The sequence below is a fragment of the Glycine max genome, chromosome 13 (genome assembly GCF_000004515.6).
Source record: "Glycine max cultivar Williams 82 chromosome 13, Glycine_max_v4.0, whole genome shotgun sequence".
NCBI classification, from domain to species: Eukaryota; Viridiplantae; Streptophyta; class Magnoliopsida; order Fabales; family Fabaceae; genus Glycine; species Glycine max.
In genome coordinates, this window is record NC_038249.2 from 6360408 (window position 1) to 6382706 (window position 22299).

The 22299-nt window shown below is 38.3% G+C and overlaps 1 non-coding gene across 1 annotated transcript; it reads left to right on the top strand.

Moving 5' to 3' along the window:
• The first annotated feature begins 16328 nt into the window (after positions 1 to 16328).
• On the top strand, positions 16329 to 16435 carry LOC112998921 (small nucleolar RNA R71). Its single transcript, XR_003264100.1, has one exon. It is a non-coding gene; the product is annotated as a small nucleolar RNA R71 (small nucleolar RNA).
• The last annotated feature ends 5864 nt before the right edge of the window (positions 16436 to 22299 follow it).

A 22299-nucleotide genomic window follows, 5' to 3' on the forward strand; every position in this document is an offset into this window, starting at 1 on the left:
GGTTGAACGTTTTACTCGGATGTTCGTTTGAGGCCATAATATTTCGAGACACTCGAAATTGAAAAATGAACTCCTAGAAAAATTCTAACGACTATAACTTACGATTCAGATGTGTGATTGAGACTTAAAATTTATCGAGACGCCTGAAATTGAACACGAAAGCTCCAGGCAAAGTCAAATGACCATAACTGTTTACTCGAATATGCAATTGTGAACCATAATATATCAAGATTCTCGAAATTTAACACAAAAGTTGTGGGAAAATTCAAACAACCATAAATTTTGACTCGAATGTTTGATTGTAGCCCATAATATATTGAGACGCTCGAAATTGAAAATTGAAGCTCCTGCAAAATTCAAACGACCATAACTATTAACTCGAATATCCTACTGCAGCCCATAATATGTAGAGAGACTCGAAATTGAACACGGAAGCTCCGGGAAAATTCAAACGGCTAGAACTTGTCACTTGGATGTCCGATTGAGGCCTATAATATATTGAGACGCTCGAAATTGAGGATGAAAGCCCCAGGAAAATTCAAACGGCCATAACTTTTGACTCGGATGTTTGATTGCAGCCTATAATATATCGAGACACTCAAAATTGATAAAGGATGCCCTAGGAAAATTCAAACAACAATAACTTTTGACTTGGATGTCCGATTGTGGCCCATAATATATAGAGACCCTCAAAATTTAACAAGGAAGCTGCGTGCAAATTTAAACAGCCATAACTTTTGACTTGAATGTCCGATTGCGGCCCATAATATATCAAGACGCTTGAAATTGAATATGAAAGATCTATACAATTTCAAACATCCATAACATTTTACTTTGATGACCAATTTAGCATGGAAGGTCTAGGAAAATTCAATGGGTCATAACTTTTGACACAAATGTCTGATTGTGGCCCATAATATATTGAGACCCTCAAAATTGAACATAGAAGTTCTGGGCAAACTCAAACGGCCATAATTTTTTACTTGGATGTCTGATTGAGGCCCATAATATATTGAGATGCTTGAAATTGATAAAGGATGCCTCAGGCAAATTCAAACGGCAATAACTTTTGCCTCGAATGTTTGATTGCAGCCCATAATATATCGAGAGGCTCAAAATTGAAAACAAAAGCTCCTGGAAAACTCAAACAGCCATAACTTTTAACTCAAATGTCCAATTACGACCCATAATATGTTGAGACACTCGAAATTGAACACGGAAACCGTGGGCAAATTCAAACAGCAAACACTTATGACTCGGATGTCTGATAGAGGTTCATAATATATAGAGACACTCGAAATTTAACACAGAAGATGCCGGCAAATTCAAACAGCTATAAATTTTTACCCGAATGTCTGTTTAAGGCCCAAAATATTTTGATTCACTTGAAATTGAAAAAGAACCCCCGAATAAATTCTAACAAGTATAACTTTTTACTTCGATGTCCGATTGTGGACCATAATATATAGAGATTGTCAAAATTGAACATGGAAGCTCCGAGAAATTCAAATGGCTATAACTTTTGACTCAGATGTCTGATTGCGGCCCATAAAATATAGAGACACTCAAAATTTAACACAAAAGTTGTGGAAAAATTCAGACATTTGTAACTTTTGACTGGAATGTCTGATTGTGGCCCATAATATATCGAGACGCTTGAAATTGAATACAGAAGCTCTGTACAAATTGAAACGGCCATAACATTTTACTCGGATATTTGATTAGGGCCTATAATTTATTGAGATTCTCAAAATTGAAAAATGATACCCCAGGCCAATTCAAACGGCCATAACTTTTGACTCGTATGTCCAATTGCGGTCCGTAATATATCGAGACACTCGAAATTGAACATGGAAGCTCTAGGAAAATTCAAATGGCCAGAACCTTTTACTTGAATGTTTGATTGAGGCATATAATATATCGAGACGCTCGAAATTGAATACAAAAGCTCCAAGAAAATTCAAACGGCCATAAATTTTCACTCGAATGTCCGATTAAGGCCCATAATATATTGAGATGCTCGAAATTGAAGATGAAAGCTCTAGGTAAATTCAAATGGTGATAACTTCTGATTTGGATGTTTGATTGTGACTCATAATATGTTGAGTCGCTCGAAATTGATTAAGGTGCCCCAGGAAAATTGAAACGACAATAAATTTTGACTTGGATGTTTGATTGTGGCCCATAATATATAGAGACTCTCGAAATTTAACATGGAAGTTGTGGGAAAATTCAAATGGCCATAACTTTTGACTCAAATGTCTAATTGAGACCCATAATTTATCAAGATGCTTGAAATTGAACACGAAAGCTCCAAGCAAAGTTAAACGGCCATAAATTTTTACTCGGATGTTTGGTTGCAAACCATAATATATCCAAATTCTTGAAATTGAACACGAAAGCTCTAGGAAATTCAAACAGCCATAACTTTGACTCAGATGTTCAATTATGGCCTATAATATATAGAGACACTCGAAATTTAACACAAAAGCTGGAGGAAAATTTAAACGGTCATAACTTTTGACTCGAATGTCCAATGGAGGCCCATAATATATCTAGACGTTTGAAATTGAACAAGGAAGCCCGTGGTAAATCCAAGCTGCCATAACTTTTGATGCTTTTTGCAAACTTGCCAAGGTGATTCAAAATGAAAAGGGTCTCAACATTGTTTCTATTAGAAGTGATCATGGAGGTGAACTTCAAAATGAGTCTTTTGAAAACTTTTGTGAAGAAAATGGAATTCGCCATAATTTTATAGCCCCAAGAACACCTCAACAAAATGGTGTTATGGAGAGGAAAAATAGATCCCTTGAAGAAGGTGCAAGAACCCTTCTAAATGAAACAATGTTGTACATATTGTTTGTTACACCTTGAACAAGGTACTTATTAGACCTATTTTGAAGAAAACTCCTTATCAATTGTATAAGGGAAGAAAACCAAACATATCACACCTGAGAGTTTTTGGTTGTAAGTGTTTCATTTTAAACAACGGTAAAGACTCCCTTGGAAAATTTGATGCAAAGGCCGATGTGGTTTGTGATGAAACTAACTCTTTGTTTAAGAAAATTCTTTAGAAGAAGATACGGGATTTTAGGAAATTTTTTTTCTTGAAGACGCCATCAACGCTGAAGAAATTGAGCAAAGAAAATAGATCTTCACAACAATTCCTAAAGAACTTCCTAAAGAGTGGAGAACTCAAAAAGATCTCTCCTTAGACAATATTATTGGAAAAATCTCTAAGGGTGTTTCTACGCTCTCTAGACTTAGAATTCTTTGTAACAACATGGCTTTTGTTTCTCAGGTTGAACCAAGAAACATTGATGAAGCTTTATGTGATGAACATTGGTTAATGGCAATGCATGAAGAGCTGAACCAATTTAAGAGAAATGATGTATGGGATTTAGTTCCTAAACCAACCTCTCACAAATCAATCGTATCCAAATGGGTGTTTCAAAACAAACTTGATGCATCTGACATCATAGTGAGGAATAAAGCAAGATTGGTTGCAAAAGGATACAACCAAGAAGAAGGAATTGACTATGATGAAACCTATGCTCCAGTTGCAAGGTTAGAAGCTATAACATTGCAACTTGCATTTGCTTGTATTATGAATTTCAGACTTTTTCAAATGGATGTGAAAAGTGTCTTCCTCAATGGACACATTGAAAAAGAAGTGTATGTAGAATAGCCTCCAAGATTTATGGATCATGAACATCCTGACTATGTCTACAAATTGAAAAAGGCACTATATGGTTTGAAGCAAGCACCAAGGTCATGGTCTCCAAGTCAAAAAAATGGAACATGGAACCTTCCTTAGTCAAACCAAATATTGCATAGAATTGATAAAGGAATTTGGTATGGAAAAATGCAAAGAAGCATCCACTCCTATGGTTACACCAACCTACCTTGATTGAGATGAGAAATGTAAATTAGTAGATGAATCAAGATATCGAGGTATGATTGAATCACTTCTCTACCTAACTGTAAGTAGACCGGATATTAAGAGTATTATTAAGTATCTAAAGGGCACAACCAATGTAGGTTTGTGGTATCCCAAAGGTACTTCCTTAAACTTAACAAGTTTTTCAAATTCTGATTTTGCTGGATGCAAATTAGATAGAAAAAGTACAAGTGGGACATGTCATATACTTGGAAGCTCACTAGTGTCTTAGAATTGCAAGAAGCTAGCTTGTGTCGCACTTTCAACTGCCGAGGCTGAAAACATAGCTGTAGGAAGTTGTTGTGCTCAAAGTCTTTGGATGAAGAAACAACTTGAAGACCTTGGAGTTATCCTCAAACACATTCCTTTCAAATGTGATAACACAAGTGCTATTAATCTAACAAAGAATCATGTCATGCATTCTAGGACTAAACATATAAAATTAAGGCATTTTTTCTTATAGATCATGTATCCAAATGTGATTGTTGCATTGAGTTCATTGATAGTGAACATCAATTAGTAGACATTTTCACTAAACCTCTTGCTAGAGACAGGTTCTTTTATATTAGAAATGAATTAGGCATATTGGATGCATCTAGCATAGAATGACATCTTATTTGCATAAGTGTGTTTCACATTGTCATTCATATCATTTGTCATTATTTGCTGTGTTTTAGCTTAGTGATTCATGTGCATACTTAGTTTGGTTGAAGATCACATGTTTTTCTTAGTCATTTCGTGATTTCTTTCTGTTTTAATTGATTACTCTTTGTTTTAATTGATTTATGTTTGATTTCTGTATGATATTTGCTTGGTAAGTTTTTCAAAACTTTTTGTTTTAATCAATTACGCCATGTTTTAATTGATTACCATTGCTTGTGATATGTTTCCAGTTTTAAAATCTTTATGTTTTAATCGATTACCATTGGTCGATACGTGTTATCTATTTTAAAAACTTGTTGTTTTAATTGATTACCTTGTGTTTTAATCGATTACCATTTTTGTGAATGTGAAGCTTGTGAGTAAAAGTTTCTATTTTAATCGATAACATGTTTTTCCTAATCGGTTACATGCTTGTATGTTTGAACTTTATATGGATTTTGTTCTATTTTAATTGATTGCATAACGTTTTAATCGATTACAATGGCCTCCGGGGGAGTTTTTCTAGCTGATTTAATCAATTATGCTTACATTTTAATCGATTACATATAACAACTTTTGGTTTTAAAGTAAAAACGAGGGTCAGTTTAATCAATTACTATGTAATTTTAATCGATTACTCGCGTGTCTATTACGTGTAATTGTTACTTTATTCATCTTCACCTCATCAAACCTCCATTACTCTAGCATTTACTCCTTTAACCTACCATAGCCAACCAGAACGTCACTTTCCATCTATAAATGGCAACCCAAAGTCCCAGTTCAATCACACCTCCAACTATCTCAAAGTTATCTCCTTCAATCCCTAACCTCTTTTCTACCTTCGAGCCTTCTTTCTGAAAATATGGCCAGCAATCCAGTCAGGGCACAGAAGAAAGCAAAGTCTTCAAAGAGAAAGCAAGGATAATGCTCTTAAGCCACTCTCAACAAATTAGATACATGGTTCACAGACGAGAACAAGAAGATAGACTTCATAATGATTTATGCCATGAAGAATGTGAGGATTCCAAAGTTTTTGAACTTGGAATGGTTTTCTCAATAAGGATTCAACTTTCCCAGCTTGCTTGAAGCATAGGGTCTATTGACATTGGTGCAGATGAAGGGAACCTTCTACCCTGAGTTGGTAAAGGTCTTCTATACATGAGCCAAAGCTTATATGGAATGTAACTTATACTCTACTGTTAATAGTGTAGAGATGGTGATTGATGCAGCAGTTTGGAAAGTAGTAGCAAGAATAGATATGGGTGGAGTCCGCAAGTTTGAAGAATCTACAGATGGCTACAACAAAATGGCCACATACAGAGGTATGCTTCTTGACCTGGCAAGAGTTCTAAGGAACAAATTGGGTGTTGGTGGTCTAACAATGGAAGATAGAATGTTGGTCTATATCATTACGTATATTTTGGCACCAAGATCCAACAATCATTCTCAAGTCACTGACGATGATTTGTAGATCATAAATGGACTGAAATCAAGTATTCAAGTGAATTGGGTACTGTTGATTGAAGATATTATGTTCAAAAGTTGTCGACTAGTGGATTATGAACTTCCATATGCAGTTTTGACCTCAAGATTCATGATTATTTCAATATCAATGTTTCTGATGAGATTGTAGACTTTACCAAAGCCTCTAATGAGATAACTGAAAGGCATTTCAAGAAGCTTGGCATGGCATATGCTGATTATCGGTGGATCATGGTGGGAGAACAACCAGCATTTATCTGATGGAAGATGAAGTTGCAAAAGAAGCTCAGCAAGAGCCAGCTCCTCAATGGAACCCTTTTGAGTCCCTTATGATTCAAAAGATGGATGCTATCCTTCATCTCCATCAAGTGCATCAAGCTGAAGTTCATAGCTCCTTAGAGAACATCACAACTAGGCTTGAAAACATAGAACCTAGGTTATCCCTTAGTAACTTCCTAAACTCGAATAAGGATGAGACTTAGATATGCTCATGTGCTTGTTTGTGCTATTTTATGGTCTTTTATCATGTCATGTTTTGTGTGTCTTTGATAATGAAGCTTAAGTTTGTTTTTTATTACAAAGTTTAGGTAATGTTTTAAGTGATTAATGAAATATGGTTTATTTCTTTGTTTAATTGTGTGTTTTGTTTTATGTCCATTTAACTTTTTGGCCTTGTTAATGCCAAAAGGGGGAGAAGAAGAAGAAGAAGACATTGCATAGTGCATATTGACAAAATTGCATACTACATTTGCATAGCATATTGTGCATTGTTTTGTATAAGTTTTATACAATGATGATGATGATTTAATCATTTATTAAGTGTTAAGAATATTTCAGGATAAGACTAAGATCATGTTTCCAATCCATCTCAAGACTCTCCAAATGCACTCAATGTCGTATTCAAGTTTGGCATCATCAAAGCCAAAAAGGGGGAGATTGTTAGAGATAGGGGGAGCAGCAACATGGAACAATCAAAGGCTAAAGCTTGAAGCTCAAGGAAAAACTTGAAGATGTTTTAGAAGAAGTTTTGGCTTTTACATGCCCAACTCCTTTGAGTGGTATTTGTATTGGTTGTTATCTTGATTGTTGCATCTTAGTACATTTAATATTTGTTCTGCATTATGCATCATCATGGTTAGAGTGAAGAAAATTTTCTAAGTTAGAAAAATTTCTTCAAAGGCAAAAACTCTTTGTTTTAATCAATTATAGCCTCATTGTAATCGATTATAGGGGCTCAATTGGACATTCAATTCAAAAGTTATGGTCATTTGAATTTGGTCGGATCTTCCATTTTCAATTTTGAGCGTCTTGACATATTATGGGCCCCAATCGGACATTCGAGTTCAAAGGTATGGCCTTTTGAATTTGCAAGGGGAATCCTTTTTCAATTTTAAGCGTCTTGATATATTATGAGCCTCAATTAGCACCATGTCTTCACGAGCTAAGCCTGAGCTTGCTCGAGCTGATCAGTTGGCTGAATAGTTCAGCTAAGCGCACATCACTGCTCTAAGACCAACATCTTCACTGGAAGTAAACTTCAAGCAGTGGGCTTAGCAGAGATGATGCGCTAAGCGCCACTTCTTCTCTGGAAAAATTTATTGTAGTAGCGCTAAGTGTGTTGTCCTAAGCTAAGCCCAAATCCATTCTAGTATTGAGCTTTCATAGTTGGGCTTAGCTGCAGGATGCGCTAAGCGCCAATCCCTTACTGTTTTTGAATTCTTGGACGTGCGCTAAGTGCCACCTATTGCGCTAAGCCTTAATTACTCTCTGTAAGTTGAAGCATGATTACGTGCTAAGACTTACATCTCAGGCTAAGTGCATATTGTAGAAATTTTATGTTGCAGAAAGCGCTAAGTGCCACCTGTTGCGCTAAGCCCCAGATGCTCACTGGAATTTGAAACCTCAAGTTGGGCTTAGCGTTAGGTTAGGCTAAGCGCAGGGTTACTTAGAACCCAAACGTTTCATTGACGTGCTAAGCGCAGCTGTGCGCTAAGCGCGCCATACGAATTTCAGTTTTTAAAACCAAAGGCTAAGGCACTTTGGGTGCTACCTTTACACCAAAGCCTCTGCCCTTTGCTAACCCTGAACTTTTGTGCTTTCTATTGCATGTTGGAACCTACTTGTCTGCATTGTTCTTGCTTCATTCTACATTGAAATCATAATCCAAGTAAGTGAGTACATTTTCAATTTCATTTTCATCTTTCAAAAGTTATGGCCGTTTGAAGTTTTGACAAACACAAAATTTGCTAGTTTTTTGGAACTTTCAAATCTGACCAAACTAAAGGCTCTAGCTATTTTTGCCACAAAATATGGATTAAAAGAAGTTACCACAAAAAAATTCAGCCAAAAATAACAACCTTAGCTACTAAAACAAAAAATCACAAATAATTCAGCATGGGTGGTCGCTAAAATCTGTCGCTAAGGGATTTCTACTACTACTCTGGTTTGCCGCAAGCAGAAATGGTCGCTAAGTCCGTCGCAAAACACTATTCACAACAAAACACCCAAAACTGAAACAGGGGAAGTGCTTAATGGGAAAACTGAAACAGAACACACATTAAACAAAATACCAGGACACTAAACAACACTAACACAATACTAACAATTAAACATAAAACACGAAAGGATTAAACACACAACACTAGCTAGCTATTATGAACCTTTGGACACTGCTCCCCGGCAATGGCGCCAAATTTGATCGAGGCCGTACCCGAATCAAATAAACATGAAAATGCAGTAACTAGGAAGTGATCCTAGGTCGTTTCCCAACGAGCAGTGACAAGCCAAATGTTCATAATATACCTGCAGTAACAGTAACGATTGGGGGGGGATTTGGTTGTTTGGTAATTAAAGAGCATAACAAGTAAACTGGAATACGAAACTACGAATATTAAAAACGAGTTGTTTCCTCTTATTCAGAAGCCATTCTCTTATCCTGGGTTATGGAGAATTCATCCCTAACAGTCAACCACTTAATCCAACCCTATTTCAATTTACTAAGCGAAAATCAACTTAGGGTTTTCAATACATGATTAGGCACCACATACACCAGTTAGCCCTTCGTCCATTAAGCATGAACGCAAGTTAGGCTCAGAGGCAATTAATCGAACGCGAAGCGTGCACTGATTAATATTCACGAAATTGGGATAACTGGTGAAGGGAAAACTGCCAGGAAACCACATTACAAGCGAAACCTCAAAGAGAGTTGGGCTTCGTCCTCAAAAGGAAACAACACCAGAAAATCTAGCCTTCCATGGATTCAAACAGAAAACGCAAATGAAACATGAAGCAGAAACGTAAATGAACAAAAATGTAAATGAGACAGAAACGTAAATGAAAGTAGAAGAAGAAGCAAGAATGAACTCGTAATTAGAAGCAGAAAACGAAAATTTGCATTAAGAACGAAAACCGTAACAAGGGAACAGAAAAACGTGAAAACCTAAAACCAAAGCTCTGAATAATGAAAATAGCATAACAGAATGCCTTGCACGAATCCCAAGGCTGCTATTTAAAAAGAGTCACTCAAAGTCACTGGGCCCTATTACAATACTCTGGCCCAAAACGAAATAAACACTGAACAACATAAAATAAAATTGCGAAATTTCCTAATTAGAAATTAACTAAGGTAAGCGCTGCTTTATTTGCCATCTTCAAGTCCATAACCAAAATCCGGATTAAGCCCAATGTTTCATTAATTCCTGAAATTAGATTAAAAACATCAAGTTAGCTAAATGAGCCCAAATAATAAAACTACCTGATTAATTGACAATTAAGACCAATCAGTAATTAAAATGGTGCAAAAAGGGTTTAGAAAATAGAAGAAAATGATGGCACATCAAAACCCCCCATACTTAGCCTTTTGCACTCCTGGGCAAAATGAAACAAAGAAAAAAATCCAAGGATATCAAAGAGAGACAGACAAAAACATTCACATATTTCTCAATGAACATCAAGGAATGAAAGGAATGAGTAACATCTAACATAAGGAGATCCAAAAAGTCAAGACATTCATGAAAATCATCCAAGCAACCCAATCATGGAAAAATAGTTAATCAGCTCAAGAACGAAAAGTGATAAAGCCTTACAAGATATACACTCTATCTCTCAAGTGTCTAGGCTACTATTTACCCTCAAAGCACCCATGAAAGCAAACACCACATAAACTTGGCAAGATTCTAAAATTGACAATCAACCCACAAACACAAGCACATGAGGATCAAAAGGTCTTTTAAGGTTGTAATGGGGCCAAGGACAAGGTATGGAGAAATATGGAATAAGTGGCTAAATCCCAAAGGAATAGAGGAGCAATGGGGAATAAGTGCATATTAAGAAAAAAAATAAGAAAATAAAAAGAAGTAAAGATAAATATTAAACATAAAGAGTAGAACCAAGAGTTTCATCATTCTTGTGCCATTTAAGATCTTATTCACTCAACTTTATTGCTTTTCTTTTTCTTCTTCTTTTTTTCGAATTTTTTTTTTTTTTTACTCTATAGCCTTTGAGAAACAACATTTCATTCAGCATGTCCAACATTTAACCAATATACAATGTACATCAAGTATGGCCCAAAATACATCATGAAGCATAGCCAACAAAACAAGTTATCCAATGAAACAAAAACCCCCCACACTTATTCCCAAAACAATTCCAAAGCTCCAAAATTCCTTAAAGATATGGTGATATCATGGTTTTTCATTTAAGGCTTGTAGTGAGCTTCAAAACAAGGAAAGGGAAACAAGGCTCAAAAGGGCTATCAAAGGAATTAATTCAAGGTAAGTCCATTTGGCTAGAAGCTTATAAGAACAAAATTGCCTCAATCATTTCCAAATATGCATGTGAATTAGGAAGCATCAACAAGAATCAAGCCAAGGCTATTGTGCAAGCAATCAATGGGGCAAAACACACCAAATGATTATGATGATGGATGGCTCAAATTCTCACAAAGGTAAACTCATCACTTTCAAATTGAGCTTTCAAAACTATCATGACATGTAGAGGAGAATAAGGGATTTCAAGTCACAAAATGTCAAGAATTTTTGTTTTCAAAACAATTACCCATTTCTTGAACATATCCTATAATTCAAAGAAAAACATGCAAAGTCGTACATGCACACAAAATTGACCCAAAATATTAAACTAAAAATCCGACGAAACTAACAACATTAACAAATTAACACAACTAACAAATTAACAAAACCAACAAAACTAGCAAAACCAAAGAACACTCCCCCCCCCCCCCCATACTTAAACAACACATTGTCCTCAATGTAGCACAATTAAAAGATTAAAAACAATTAAATCATCAAAGAGAATCGGACAAGTGTAATAAAAGCAAAGAAGGAGGTAGGAAAAGAAAAACTCCCTAAGTCATGGTGGAGGAAGAGTAGGGTGGAGTAAGGAAGTCTCTTCCACCACTACGTCCACTAAAGAAGGGTTCGTGAGGAATGGCTTAAGTCGATGTCCGTTGACCTTGAAGCTCTTGTTTGTGGAGTCGCTTTTGATCTCAACTGTACCATAAGGAAAAACATTAGTAACAACAAAAGGACCAATCCATTTAGACCTCAACTTACCACTCATGAGTCCAAGCCTAGAATTATACAATAACACTTTTTGCCCAACCATGAAGTCCTTTTTAACTATCATGCTATCATGGAACTTCTTGGTCTTTTCTTTGTAGAACTTGGCATTCTCGTAGGCTTCTAGGCGGATTTCATCTAACTCACTCAGTTGCAACTTTCTTTCCTCACCAGCTTGATCCATAGAGAAGTTGCAAGTCTTCACTGCCCAGTAAGCTTTGTGCTCAATTTCCACTGGAAGATGACATGCCTTTCCAAAGACAACCCGATAAGGAGACATTCCTATGGGTGCTTTGTAGGCAGTCCGATGTGCCCAGAGAGCATCATCAAGCCTGGTACTCTAATCTTTCCTGCTTGGCTGCATAATCTTCTCTAAAATTCGCTTGATTTCTCGGTTAGAAATTTATGCATGTCCATTGGTCTGGGGGTGGTATGGTGTGGATACCCTGTGTACCACCCCGTACTTTTTAAGCAGGGCATGCATTGTCCTGTTGCAAAAATGGGTTCCTTGATCACTAACAATTGCTTTAGGTACTGCAAACCTACAAAACAGATTAGACCTGACAAAGTCTGCAACAACTTTAGCATCATTAGTTCTAGTGGGCTTGGCTTCCACCCATTTTGAAACATAGTCAACTGCAAGGAGAATGTAAACATAACCAAACATCAAACACCTCACAGAATAGCATAGGTTGCTGAGGCATTTGTTGTCGCCATGTAAGTGTATTTCCTGCTCTCTGACACTGCTCACAAGTGCTGCAGATCTTCCACGCATCTTTAAAGATGGTGGGCCAATAAAAACCACAATCAAGCACTTTGCGAGCTGTCCTTTGAACACCTAGATGACCTCCCGGTGCGGAAGAATGACAGAACTGTAGGACTGAGTCAGTCTCATGATCTGGAATGCATCGTCTAATTACCTGATCACTTTTAATTTTATCTTTTTGGGCCTTAGATGCTAAGGGAGGAAAAACAGAGGCAACTAAATAATTGACAATGTTAGCAAACCAGGGAGTAGAAAGAGAGTTAGAAATACTATACAGTATATACAAATGATCATCCGGGAAATCATCCCGAATAGGTGAATCTGCATCAGAGACACGTTCGATCCGACTCAAATGATCAGCAACTAGATTTTGTGCTCCGCTCCTATCACGGATCTCGAAGTCAAACTCTTGGAGCCAGAGCATCCATCGGATCAACCTAGGCTTAGAATCAGCCTTCTTCAACAAGTACTTTAGAGCTGCATGGTCAGTATAAACAATAATGCGAGTACCAAGCAAATAAGATCGAAATTTTTCAAGAGCAAAAACTATGGCTAGAAGCTCTTTCTCAGTAGTAGTATAATTCGCTTGGGCAGCATCTAAAGTCCTAGAAGCATAATATATCACCCTGGGCAATTTATCAATTTTCTGGGCAATTTATCAATTTTATGAGCAAGGACAGCCCCCAATGCATAATTTGATGCATCACACATAAGCTCAAAAGGGGCTATCCAATCGGGTGCCTGGATGATGGGGGTGGTAGTCAACGCTCTTTTGAGGCAATCAAAAGCCTCTTTGCATCTGTCATTAAAGTCAAACTCCACCTCCTTTTGCAACAAGTTGGACAGTGGAAGGGCTACTTTGCTAAAATCCCTTATAAAGCGCCTGTAGAATCCTGCATGACCAAGAAAAGATCGCACCTCTCGCACACAAGAGGGGTAAGGCAATTGTGAAATAACATAAATTTTTGCAGGATCCACTTCAATACCCTTATTGGAAATAATGTGGCCTAAAACTATACCTTGCTCAACCATAAAATGACATTTTTCAAAATTTAGAACAAGGTTAGTTTCAATGCATCTATTCAAAACTTTTTCCAAACTATTCAAACAACCATCAAAAGAGGATCCATATACAGTGAAATCATCCATAAACACCTCTATGCAATTTTCTAAAAAATCACTGAAAATACTAATCATGCACCGCTGGAAGGTACTAGGGGCATTGCACAGGCCGAAAGGCATCCTCCTATAAGCAAAAGTGCCGAAGGGGCAGGTGAATGTGGTCTTTTCCTGATCCTCAGGAGCAATAGTAATTTGCATATAACCAGAAAAACCATCAAGGAAACAGTAGTGGGATTTACCTGCCAGGCGTTCAAGCATCTGGTCAATGAATGGCAGGGGAAAATGGTCCTTTTTGGTAACCTGGTTCAGCCTCCTATAGTCAATGCAGACTCTCCAACTGTTCTGCACCTGAGTAGGAATCAGCTCCTCCTTCTCATTTCTGATCACTGTGAGGCCAGTCTTCTTCGGGACTACCTGGACGGGACTCACCCATTGGCTATCGGAGATAGGATAAATGATTCCAGCTTGCAAAAGCTTAGTTATCTCCTTCTTCACTACATCAAGAATCACTGGGTTGAGTCTTCTCTGTGGCTGTCTTACTGGTTTAGCTCCATCCTCTAAATTTATTCGATGCATACATGTGGATGGGCTAATACCAGGAATGTCCGCCAGGGTCCAGCCTATAGCCTTCTTATGCTTCTTGAGAACTGACAACAACTTCTCCTCTTGCTCATCAGCAAGGGAGGCAGATGTAATCACTGGAAAACTCTTGCTATCATCCAAGTAAGCGTATTTTAAATTTGATGGCAGAGGCTTCAATTCTGGTGTGGTCGGCTGGACAGTGGTAGAAGGAGATGGTTTCTCAGCCTTTACCTCATAAAGAAAGTCAGAGGTATGTGTACTTCCTGAAACATGGTTAGTCCTATCTGACTCTATAAAATCAATCTCAAGAGGTAAAACACCACCATCAGACATGCAATCAATATCACTCTTAGATTCACTCTCAGCATCAAATTCAGACATATGATCAAGTACAATTTCATACTCAATGCATGAAGAGTGAGAGGCATGCAGATTAGAATAAAGATCAGTCACGTATTCATCAACAACATGGTCAATTATTTCAACACGAAATACAGAAAGATCTTCAGATAGGTATTTCATAGCATCCAGAATATTAAAATGAACAGTTATGTCACCAAATTCCATAGACAGTGTGCCTGCATAAACATTTATCTTAGTTCTAGCAGTTTTCATAAAGGGTCTGCCTAGAATGATGGGAACTGATCCTTGAGAAAATCCATCTTCCATATTCAAGATATAAAAATCAACAGGGAAAATCAGTTCACCAACTCTAACTAAGACATCTTCTATGAAACCAACAGGATAGGCAACACTTCTATTAGCTAAATTAATTACCACATCAGTTGACTGCAAGGGACCTAGAGATAGAGAATTAAAAATCGACAGAGGCATAACACTAACAGAGGCTCCTAAATCTAGCATGGCATTGTCAAACTTACTATTCCCTATAATACAAGGTATGCTGAATGTACCTAGATCTTTGCATTTTTCAGGAATTTGAGGAACAGATTTACCAATCAATGCGGAGACATTTCTGCCCATGCTAATTCGTTCACTTCCTTTATGCTTCCACTTATTAGTGCACAGCTCCTTCAAGAATTTGGCATATCTTGGAATTTTCTTTATTGCATCCAACAGAGGTATGTTTACCTCTACTTTTCTAAACGTTTCCAAGATCTCTTTCTCTGCCTCTTCCATTTTTTTGTTGGAAACTGCTCTTGGAGGGAATGGAAGAGGGGGAATGTGCTGCTTTTGCAAATCAGAATTACCTATGGAAGAAGATTCACCTGCACAGAAATTGTTAGGCAAATTTTTGTCATCACCTTTTTCTAGAATAGAGTGAAGATTGGCAGGTTCATTTGCAGATGAGGAAGGTGCTATGGGTTGAGGTCCTTGACAATGCTTTCCCGACCTCAATGAAATGGCACTGACATTTTTGGGATTTTGGACAGCTTGAGAAGGCAGCTTGTCAGAATTCTGGGACTGTTGTTGATTCAATTGGGTAGCCAATTGTCCCATCTGATTGGTTAAGCTCTGAATGGAGGCTCTGGTCTCTTGCTGAAACTGCATGTTCTGCATAGTCATTTGCCTCACAAGTTCTTCGAGGGAAGGTTGTGGAGGGGCCTCAACTGTTGGTTGTTTCTGGGGTTGTTGCTGTTGTTGGATTGGTGGAGGAATGTATGGTCTGCTTGGGCCAGCAGCATTTTGGAAGGAAGGAGCAGGCTGCTGTTGTTGTTGCTGAGGGCTGGACCATCTGAGGTTAGGGTGATTCCTCCATCTAGGGTTGTATCTGTTGCTGGAGAGGTCATAATTGTTCTGTTGTGGTTGATTTTGCTGCTGAGTTTGAGGAGGTCTATTGTAAATATTTGCAGCATAAGCTTCAGGCTGCTCAATTGCTCCAGGTTGCTACATGGAAGGGCAAAGGTCTGTATGGTGGTCAGCAGAGGAGCACAAACCACAAACCCTTGCGACAGGTACAGATTTCTGATTCAAGGCTAGCTGGGTTACCAAGTTAACCAATGCATCCAGTTTTCCTTCAAGCTTCTTAGTTTCAGATGATGTAGATGGGTTTGTAGCTACCTTATGCACTCCTCTAATGACTATGGCATCATTTCTGGCGCTAAACTGCTGGAAGTTGGAAGCCATCTTCTCAATTAAATTTCTGGCTTCAGCAGGAGTCATGTCTCCAAGGGCTCCACCACTGGCAGCATCTATCAGACTTCTCTCCATATTACTGAGTCCTTCATAAAAATATTGGAGAAGAAGCTATTCTGAAATCTGATGGTGGGGGCAACTGGCACATAGTTTCCTAAATCTCTCCCAGTACTCATACAGGCTCTCTCCACTGAGTTGTCTAATACCTGAGATATCCTTCCTGATGGTTGTGGTCCTGGAAGCAGGGAAATTTTTTTCTAAGAATACTCTCTTAAGGTCATCCCAGCTCGTGATGGACCTTGGAGCAAGGTAATACAGCCAGTCCTTTGCCACTCCCTTTAATGAATGAGGAAAAACCTTCAGAAATATGTGATCCTCTTGGACATCTGGGGGTTTCATGGTGGAGCAGACAATGTGAAATTCTTTCAAATGTTTGTGCGGGTCTTCACCTGCAAGGCCATGAAACTTTGGAAGCAAATGAATCAGTCCAGTTTTAAGAACATATGGGACATCCTCATCAGGGTATTGGATGCACAAGCTTTCGTAGGTGAAATCAGGTGCAGCCATTTCCTTTAGAGTCCTCTCACGGGGTGGAGGTTGTGCCATGTTCTCAGAATGTGCAAAATCAGAATGCTCAGAATCAGAATGCTCAAAATTATAATGCTCAAGATCAGGATGTTCAAAATCACCAATAACAGAATGCACAGATTCACCAGTTATGGAATGCTCAGAATGATCAAAAGGTATAAAATGATGCCTAACTAATCTGTGAAATGTCCTATCTATCTCAGGATCAAAGGGTTGTAAGTCAGATGGATTGCCTCTAGTCATACACTACATTCAGCATGCACACAACTAGTTGCCTTGTCATGTAAATAAAGGTGTAGGTTTGAACTACAGCTACCCTCAAATGATATCCAAATGACTTGAAATTTTGTGAGCAACCTTATAAAATGATGAGAAGATAGCACAAAAAATTTCGGACAAAAATTCGAAGTCTAACTATGAAAGCTAAAATTGGTAGGTTAAGAAAAATAAGTGAATAAAACTTGAAAAATAAAAAACTTTTGACAGAATCGCTTTTTTTGGACGATGGAGACCTCAGCCGGAGCAAAAGTTATGGCCGTTTGAAGTTTTGACAAACACAAAATTTGCTAGTTTTTTGGAACTTTCAAATCTGACCAAACTAAAGGCTCTAGCTATTTTTCCCACAAAATATGGATTAAAAGAAGTTACCACAAAAAAATTCAGCCAAAAATAACAACCTTAGCTACTAAAACAAAAAATCACAAATAATTCAGCATGGGTGGTCGCTAAAATCCGTCGCTAAGGGATTTCTACTACTACTCTGGTTTTCCGCAAGCAGAAACGGTCGCTAAGTCCGTCGCAAAACACTATTCACAGCAAAACACCCAAAACTGAAACAGGGGAAGTGCTTAATGGGAAAACTGAAACAGAACACACATTAAACAAAATACCAGGACACTAAACAACACTAACACAATACTAACAATTAAACATAAAACACGAAAGGATTAAACACACAACACTAGCTAGCTATTATGAACCTTTGGACACTACTCCCCGGCAACGGCGCCAAATTTGATCGAGGCCATACCCGAATCAAATAAACATGAAAATGCAGTAACTAGGAAGTGATCCTAGGTCGTTTCCCAATGAGCAGTGACAAGCCAAATGTTCATAATATACCTGCAGTAACAGTAACGATTGGGGGGGGGGATTTGGTTGTTTGGTAATTAAAGAGTAGAACAAGTAAACTGGAATACGAAACTACTAATATTAAAAATAGGTTGTTTCCTCTGATTCAGAAGCCATTCTCTTATCCTGGGTTATGGAGAATTCGTCCCTAACAGTCAACCACTTAATCCAACCCTATTTCAATTTACTAAGCGAAAATCAACTTAGGGTTTTCAATACGTGATTAGGCACCACATACAGCACAGTTAGCCCTTCGTCCATTAAGCATGAACGCAAGTTAGGCTCAGAGGCAATTAATCGAACACGAAGCGTGCACTGATTAATATTCACGAAATTGGGATAACTGGTGAAGGGAAAACTGCCAGGAAACCACATTACAAGCGAAACCTCAAAGAGAGTTGGGCTTCGTCCTCAAAAGGAAACAACACCAGAAAATCTAGCCTTCCATGGATTCAAACAGAAAACGCAAATGAAACATGAAGCAGAAACGTAAATGAACAGAAACGTAAATGAACAGAAACGTAAATGAGACAGAAACGTAAATGAAAGTAGAAGAAGAAGCAAGAATGAACTCGTAATTAGAAGCAGAAAACGGAAATTTGCATTACGAAAACCGTAACAAGGGAACAGAAAAACGTGAAAACCTAAAACCAAAGCTCTGAATAATGAAAATAGCATAACAGAATGCCTTGCACGAATCCCAAGGCTGCTATTTAAAAAGAGTCACTCAAAGTCATTGGGCCCTATTACAATACTCTGGCCCAAAACGAATTAAACACTGAACAATATAAAATAAAATTGCGAAATTTCCTAATTAGAAATTAACTAAGGTAAGCACTTCTTTATTTGCCCTCTTCAAGTCCATAACCAAAATCCGGATTAAGCCCAATGTTTCATTAATTCCTGAAATTAGATTAAAAACATCAAATTAGCTAAATGAGCCCAAATAATAAAACTACCTGATTAATTGACAATTAAGACCAATCAGTAATTAAAATGGTGCAAAAAGGGTTTAGAAAATAGAAGAAAATGATGGCACATCACGCGCTAAGCGCGTTCATCCCTACTGATGAACGAAAGCGATGAACCCGCTAAGCGCGTCTATGCGCTAAGCGGGACTAGTGTTTCAGACAATTAGGATTTTTGAAATTTTTGTTCAACGCTAAGCCTAACCTCTCAGGCTAAGTGCCAATATGCTTATATTTTTCAGTCCTTTGAATAACTGCGCTAAGCCCTTGTTGTGTGTCGAGGCGGTTAAGCTAAGTGTGCCCTGCTACGCTAAGCTCAACTCTCTCACTGTTTTTTAGTTTTTGTGGTTAGGCTAAGCGCGCCCTGTGTGTTAAACCTAAGGGTCATTTTGGTGAGGCTGAGCTAAGCCTCGACCCTCTTCTATTTTGAAAATTGTAGATTTAGGATAAGCCCAGCATGTTGCGCTAAGGCTAATCTGCAGAAAAATATTTTATGTGTCTTTAGGCTAAGTGCGAGTCTGCTGCGCTTGGCCCATGGGTAAAATTTTATAAGGCGCGCTAAGCACCCAGTTCAATTTTTAGTGTTATTTTTCTGTTTTGTTGAAAATAACCCTGACTAATCTTGTTGTTTGATCTTATATTTTCAGATGGCATCAAAGAAGAGAAAGGCACCTGCCACACCTTCCCAGGTCCGATATGACCGATCCAGGTTCACTTCTCCCAAGGCTTTGGAAAGGTACACTGACATTGTGGTACCCAGGAAGATACTCTCGGAAAGAAATATGGTAATCTACCACACTGAGTTTGATAAGTTCAAGGAAGAATTGGAGAGAAGAAAATGGGATGAGGAGTTCACCAATTTTAATGAAGGCAACATTGATGCTGCCATTGTGAAAGAGTTTTATGCTAACCTCTATGATCCCGAGGATAAATCACCTAATCATGTGAGGGTGAGAGGCCATTTGGTGAAGTTTGGTGAGGACACGCTGAATACCTTCCTGAAGACCCCTGTAATCATCAAGGAAGGGGAGACATTATTAGCCTACTCTAGATTTGCACTCTTGAGGCCTGATCCTTAAGAGTTGGCTGCTAAGCGCTGCATCCTAGGGAGGGGATTTGAGCTTAATGTTGATGGTTAGCCTCTGAAGATCCTCAAAAAGAACATGACCACACTCGCTCAGACTTAGAGTGTTCTTTCTTACTCCAACTTGGTCCCCACCTCCCACACTTCTGACATCACACTGGATCGGGCCAAGTTGATTTATGGCATTATCATGAAGATGGACATGAATCTGGGCTACCTCATCTCCCACCAGATTTCTATCATTGCCCAGCATGACTCCTCTAGGCTTGGATTTCAACCTTAATCACAACTTTGTGTAAAGCTAGAGGAGTCACATCAGATTCCAGATCGTTTGAGAGCCTTAGCCCTGCCATTAACTTGGCATATATAAAGAAGAACTGTTGGAATCTAGATGATCCAACAGTGACATTCAGAGGGCCAAGGAAGGCTAGAGGTAAGAGATCTGAGGCTCCCCCTACTTTAGCAACACCAGATGCTTCTGCTCCTTCTTCATCCACTTTACCAAATTCTTCTGCCCCATCTCCATCTGCTCCAGCTTCATCTTTACCAGCACCAACTTCGGCTCCCACTCCCTTACCAGCTCCATCACTATCAGCTCCTCTTACAGGACCCTCCTCATTCACTTTGGAGACATTATTTTCCATGCTGTAGAGCCTACACAGAGGCCAAATCATCATCATATAGAGATTGCAGAGATCTGGCCAGCAGCCGACTATGAGTGTGGATGAGTTTCTTGCACAGGTGGCTTGGCCAGGAGTCCAGCCTTCTCCATCTGGAGGGGGTGAGGCCTCCACAGCCTAATAGCCTGTTCCAGTAGAGGAGCCCGTGCCAGATTCAGAGGATGAGCCTATTCATCCTGAGCCATTTATCTTTGAGACTGATCCAATCGCTCAGGAGGAAGCAGCAACTCAGGAACCTACATCTCCAATTAGAGAGAGATTAGTGAGCCATAGAGTGATTGTGAGGTGCTGAGAAGAGGAGGAGGGATCCCCCTTCTTTTGTAAGGAACAATTATTTTGTACTCTCAATCTCATTTGTGTTAGGGTTTTTCTGTAATGGTTGGCTAAACACCCTTGTTGGGGATTTCTAAGGAAGAGCTTATGTAATTACTTTAATATCTAATTAATTGTGTTTTATGTGTTCAATGCTTCATTCAATGCTTAATTTCTGCATGCTCTTGGTTTGATCACCCATTTGTGTGTATAGTTAGGTGACTTTAGCATTGGGAACTGTATTGTTGCCTTAGAACTTGATAGAAGCAGGGCTGAATAACCACATTACTAGGGATGGATTGTGGGGTTTTGGTTTTTTGAATATGCTGTGATGATAACGCTGTTTAAGTTAAGCCTAGTCTTACAAGAAGGATCTGCTGACGAAGCTTAGGTTAAATTAGTCTAAACTTACGAGGGATCGAGGTTTAGTACTTTAGGCTACAACATAGAACACAAGAACATGATTAATTAGAGAAATATCCTCATATGCATTAGCTTGTTTGTTAGAAAGACGCAACGCTTTTTACCTATTGTTGTCAACTTTTACTTACTTGCATTTACTGTTTTTACCATAGAAGTAGTTTATTTCTGTTTTTAACCATCGTTTATCAATGTTGTTCCAACAATGCCTTATTTCTGAATAAAACTCTGTCTAATAAGCAAGTTCCCCGAGTTCGATACTCGGATCACTCCATTTTAATTTTAAATACTTGATGACCCGGTGCGTTTTCTGGTGTTTCATTTCCCTTGAATATATTTGTTGAAAATTGGACAAAAAGTAACTGTAGGGGAAAATCAACAAGCCCTAACAGATTCTTCAGAGTCTAGGCCTTGGGGGTAAAGACATTTGATTTGAGTGCTCCTTTAAGCCTATGTTGATCTCCCATTGTATGGTGTATCTTGTTCTGTACTCTTAAGCGCCTTAGGGTGATTTTTCACTGACATGGTACCACATTGCATATAGGCTTAAGTCTTAGTATAATTGTTGCATAACGCTTGCTAATTGTTTATCATGAAATTGATGAGTGTTATTACGTCTTGACCCAAGTGTATGATTCATGTGTAATGTGATTCGTGATAGAAAAATGAATTTTAAATGATAAAGTGATGAAGTGACGTGAGTTGTATTAAGTTGAGCTATGTTATAAATATTTCTATAATTTATTTGGAGTACGTCTTTGTTTATTTATATTATTTTAAATCTGATAATTCACTCCCCGTGTGTTATTTGTGTTTGGATCCTGTGATGATCTCGAACCTTGTGTTCGTGGGAGCAGATGACTAGGTGGATGACATTAAAAAACCTCAAGCTAGAGGACGCTAGAACAC